Source organism: Dipodomys merriami, unplaced genomic scaffold (assembly GCF_024711535.1).
Source record: "Dipodomys merriami isolate MVZ:Mamm:240054 unplaced genomic scaffold, mDipMer1.0.p SCAF_216, whole genome shotgun sequence".
Taxonomy (NCBI): domain Eukaryota; kingdom Metazoa; phylum Chordata; class Mammalia; order Rodentia; family Heteromyidae; genus Dipodomys; species Dipodomys merriami.
In genome coordinates this window covers 535,920-541,875 of record NW_027203560.1, presented here as the reverse complement: position 1 = coordinate 541,875, position 5,956 = coordinate 535,920, and the positions used below count along the sequence as shown (strand labels likewise).

Genomic DNA, 5,956 nt, shown 5'->3' with positions numbered 1-5,956 from the left:
ATGGCAGGTAAATTTTAATTGTTCTAACTTTTAACTTAGCCTATTAAGAAAATTTAAAATTTCCTGGGAAAATAGGCTTTCATGCAAAGAAATCCATGGAGACATAGCTAAGAGGGAGCAATGTGGGTAAGGTGGCTCATTTTCACAGTAAACAAACAAACCTCTCAAACCTTGCTGTAAATCCTGTATAGGTTCCCATGAGAATTGTCCTTACCCAGGAAATATACTCTTACTGTGTGAAACAAGGTTGTATTGGAATTTAAATTCAAAGTTTTTTTTTTTAAATAAGACATCAAAATTTCAGAATTGACCTTTAATTACTAAACAGTAATTCTCTTAAAAAGATTATTTGGGTCAAAATATTTAGGGAGAAAGTGTCCTGCACAATGAAAGAACGTATTGAGTTTACACTTCTCTGTTTTAATACTTTCCACAATTTCTTTGCACGTGAAGCACTGAAACACAGAAAAAAATCTGACTGGATACTTCAATGATTTCACATTTCTAAGTAGCTCAAAAATATAATATCCTTATTAACATGAGATAGTGAAAACTTCTCTTATTACATAAGCCCAAAAGTTTGGGGATCAGAAAAGAATCGAGCAAATAGAAAAGGTAAGAAAACACGTCATTAGAAGCCCTAGCTAAGCGTTTTGGTTTCAGCACTGGAGGGGGCCAAAACTATTTTATATAGTGATATAGATTGTGTTAATCTTTTTGCTACCTAAAGTGATTTTACAGAGCTTATTTGGCTCAGTATAATGCAGAACAAATTGAATCAAGACATGAAAATAAATTCCACCTCCAAATAAAAGAGTTTTCAAAGAGAAACCATGAAGATGTAGCAGTGGGGGAAGCCTTATAGTGCTTCAGCTTCACTAGAATTGAAGCCAAGAACCTGTGATTAATTGGAAATCAGGCAAGAGCTAAGAAGAGGACATAGAAGTAGGACATAGAAGTATTGTCCTTTGTAACAGACAATATCATCCAAGGAATTGGTGATTTAACTCTATTCTTCTCCATACATCTTGTTGAGCAAATACAAGACCAAGAGGAAAATAACCTATTGAAATAATTTTGCAAAGAATAACTTCACTGTTCCTGATATGGTATCTAAAGAAATTCTTAAGAGAGAAGATAAAAGTTTTAAGAGAGAAGATAAAAGTGGAGTATTCTTAGGTTTCCTCTAAGCTTCTTGTTAGCAAAATATCTTTGAGGTTAGAAGTGATTGAACCAAAAAGTGGTGGAATACTTATTTTTGTGGGCACTTTAGACACAAGAAGATTTCAAGGTTAAAAAAAAAGAAAAAATTATAGCTAAATATTTGTGATTATATTTTCTTGGACTGGATTTTTGGAGACAAAGTTTTGCATTAGCGTTGGTCCTCATTAACACAGTTGTTGGATTTTCGTGGCAACCAAATGAAAAGGGGAAGTTTAATGGACACGCTTGAACAAGTAAACAGCATGATAGAAAATAATGGCAAATAATATTTAATGAATTATTTTGAACAATTACTTTGTGAGAACAAAGAAGGAAAGATATAATTCAAAATCACTTGACTTTATTAAAAGTATGAAAATGGAGTAGTGAGGAGATTGAGAGAAAACAGAGAGGACTGTTTTCTCTCCAGTGGAGAAATAGGTTCTTGATCTTGTTTCTTCCATTCTGTCTTCACAAGCTATCAAGTGTGACTCAGGACTGGAGTATCCATTTCAGACAAAGAGCACTCGCAGAAGAAAATATTTGCCGAAGATATAGGTGATTTATAACCTTAGACAATCTTTCTAAATCTGGTCAAAATTCTCCCCTACCCCAAAATGCCCTCTTTGAACAGATTGTTTGCTTTTCCAAAGACTGCCCTTCATTAACTGCTTAAAATTTTGAGAGGTCATATTCATACTCTCTAGTGATTGCTGTTTGGTTGTCATTTTTGTGTGTTTTTGTTGGTTGTTTTTTTTAACTGAATTTCAAAAGGTTGTGCAAGTGTTTTACAATTAAATATGTCCATCTAATTGTCTAATTCTCCTGGATCGGAGTCACTCCTTCTATCAATGTCAACCAACTCTTTTTCCAAGATTGAGTTCAGATTTAGCACTTCCTTCATTACATATGTACATTGAGTATTCTAGCTGTACTTGCCCCTTGTTCCATTTTTCATTCATTCTATTTCTTTACTATTGTTCCTCTCTGGTTTCAATTTCCTGATAGTCATTCTGTTAAACTGCCTGTTAATACTTTGAAACGTTTATATACATTCCATGGATTTTCACTCCCACATATACTTGAACTGATGTCAGCTTATATTTCCATAATTCATTCATCTGCAATAACAATTTGCAAGACTGGAGATGTGAAGCACTTAGACATGATTTTATTCTAGTTCATTTGGAAGATTAATCTTTAGTCAACAAGAAAATTTAAAAATGGCTTAGAATTTATTTCTAACTACCAGTTTTTATAAATTGCTTTGTAAAATGGTGTATGATTATTTTATTTTACATAGGATAATTTTTTCTACTACCTATAAGTTTTGGAAAACGAAGAAAACTAAAATTTACTACTTAGAGGAATATGACACAAATAAAAGACAGATTTTGTTTTTGTCACATCTCTCATCAGTACCGATATTCAAAACTTAAAGTCATATTTCTTACTATGTTAGACAGATAGGGAAAATATAAAACAACACATGATAAGGCAACTATTAGTGACTTTTTAAAATGTACCTTCTTATGTGATAAAATTTACTTTATTAGCTAATATTTGGGTTTGAAATATGGGAGGCTGATATATTTAACACATTTCTGGAAGGCACCTACTGAACAACACAAATGGTGGGGAGTACTATTTCTACACTTGGATGAATGGTTGAACTTGTTTGCTATTGGTGCTGGGTACGTAAATCAACTCTATTGTAACTAGCTCCCTATACTTGAAATCATTGTAATATCAATATCATCTACTTGTCAAGTGCTATTTTGGCAAATGTGATTTTAAATAGTTTATTTGAAAATGAATATACTTTCAGGAGATTAAATATAGGTTATCTTTGGTTTGAGAATTACAACATTTTTTTATACTACAGAACCTCATTTTACTGAAGTACCAGTGTTTTGTAGCACTAAGGATCTTCTCAATTAATGTTTTTCTAAATTATATTTGACCTCTAAATCAGGTATTCCTAGCCTTGGTAGGCCACTTATGGATCTATCATTACAAAAACTATTTTTTGGCTTCACTAAAATCTTTCATTAATCATTAGGAGAGGGCTATTAAAAATAATCTTGTTCATTTGTAATTTTGTTGACTCATATGGGCTGATCATCTGTAAATTGAAAGTTTGAATTATAGTACTTTCTCTCAGATTTTGTCATCTCATCTTTCATTTTAACTTGCCTTGCAGTTCACAATTGAATTCTGCTAAATCTTGTAAGCAACTGGGGTCCTGAAATATTATAGGAAATGAGAAATTGAGATGTCTTCAATTATTTTCTGTTGGCATGTTGCATGGGCCTATGTGAGAAGTCTTGCCCTTGTTATCTGATGATACAGATAACTAGGAACTGGTATCCTCGGATCCGTGGGTACTTCAGAAGAATAATAGCTTTTAGACATCATATCAGCAAAATTTGGGTATAATCAGTAAGAATGCTTCAGAAATATGGAGAAAAACACTTTGGGACCAGCGAGTTAAAACAATAAACAGAGCATCAGAGTAAAATCCATTATAGATTAGCAGAAAACAATACTGTTATTTTACCATGTGAATTCAGAAGATAACGAACACATAGAACGTATGACAAGTTTATACCGAAGATATTGCATTGATACTTTTTATATTCTAATATATATCCTAAATCTAATTATTTATATTCCATTCTATTTATCGGAATAAGTATCAATATATTTGTCAAATTATCAATTCTAGTAATATTCACTGTGTGGAATTTAAAATCAGCACATACTTTATATTTATAAATATATAATTTATAAGTATATATAATATAAAAATAGTTTTGCATTGTTGTGTTGTGGTTAGGGAATCAAAGGCAACTCTGTTTCAAAGTATTCTTCCATTATCTCTACCTCAGTGTTTGGTAGAGTTAGACTTAAAGCTTTACCATTTGTAGATTTACAGCCTAGAGGCAAGAGGAAACACTGTGATTAAAACATTACCAATTTAAGGCCTAATATCGAGGAGAAACATATGGACTTTTCCAGGAGCTATGGAAATATTTGGTGATAGAGAGTCAGTACTGTAAGTTCCTGCCTGGTTGGATGATAGACAGGCCAGGACAGTAGGTAATCATGCATATGAAAATTTTTTCACCTTCTTGGCTTTAGCTACTTTTGAAATGATAAGTATAATAAACAATTATATTTTGATAAAATACCTTCTATTCTGAACAATTCTGTCTGAACTGTTCATCTTTCTATGATCCCTTGTAACTAAGATTAGTTTTGTTCCAGTAAGACAATCTATGCTGTCAGGGTAAGATATTCTGGTTGGTCTGTTCCTACAAGGAAGAAGGGTAAAGGTTCAGGTAGACATTTGTCCCAGCAAGACCTTATTTGGGAAATTTTAAGCTGCAGAAGTTTAGAAGTAGCTCTCAAGCAAGGCTTACTTTGAATCCATTAGCTCTACAAAGCTAACTCAGTTGATAAATAAGTACTTGAAAAGCCATCACCTTTGGACTTAGCTTTAAAGGCTTCAAAGTATGATCAAATTTAAAATGAAAACGACAAAATAATCATTGACAAAAAAATTGTAAATATGAGCAATCGGCCAAATGATATAAGCTTTTCCACTATACACAGAATTTTAGAGAAATAAGATCAATCACATTTTAAGGAACAATAAGTGTTCCTTGTTACAAATAGGCAACCATGGATATATGCCTGTGTAAAGATTGCATCATTAAGTACTTAAATTTAGAGGGTACTTCATGCTTCAGCAGCAGGTCTACCCAAATTACAATAATACAGAGATTAACATGGCACTTGCACAAGGAGTATATGAAAATTTGTGAAGTATTCTATATTTTTCATTCTTCTGATGCAAGAAATATAAAAACAGTTATTAAAAAGTTGATTACAAAAATACAAGTGTAACAATACATGTAATTCATAGAATTAAAGGTTAGTTTGACATCAGTGTATTAAATCTTCACCTTAGAAAGGCCTTTACATAGCATAACCTTTACAAAACTGAAATTACATAACATTGTCATGTTATCCCAAAGAAATAAAATAATATAAGGACCTAGGAAAAAAGGAATCTTAAACTTCTTCTATATGGAATGCAATCTGAAAGGACACATTTATTAATGAAACTATACATTATATAAAAATGTAGAATTCAAAGTATTATATCTAGGAGCGAATGAAATAGATTATGGATATTGTACAAACATAGATATACTTTTTTCACAAAAGCACCATTTCAACAGATAAGTTAAAATTATTTCTGATTAAAAAAATCACAAACTCTGCAGAAATCATTATAGATGTAGACAAAAAATTCTTGAATGCATTTTGACATCAGAGTCAGGCAATTCACTTGGAAGAATACCATGGAATCCATGAATTTTTAAAGTAAGATATTGCTGTTGCTTTTTATTGTGAAAAAATTTGTAGGGCCACAAAGGATGGACTGGCATTTTTGAAATTTAAGAAACTTAACCAAACCATTACGACTTATGCGAAAAATTTGTACAGCCTTCCACAACTTCAAAGAGGTAGTGAGACATACTTATCCTTTTGGCAATATTAAATGCAGTTTCTTCCAAGCTGTTCTTCAAACCTGGTTTGATATAATGGTTCAACAGAGTATCTTTTCGATTTCTATTCCCAGCAGCAACATGCAAGGAGGACAAGAGGCCTTTAATTTGGGGATTGGCATCTGCCACTCTGGTATTATTCCACATATAAGCACTGTCCTGGGGTGTCAGCC

The 5,956-nt window shown here is 32.2% G+C and overlaps 1 pseudogene; it reads left to right on the top strand.

Annotated features, from left to right (window-relative positions):
- The first annotated feature begins 4,949 nt into the window (after window positions 1-4,949).
- Window positions 4,950-5,049, top strand: LOC138834477 (U6 spliceosomal RNA; annotated as a pseudogene).
- The last annotated feature ends 907 nt before the right edge of the window (window positions 5,050-5,956 follow it).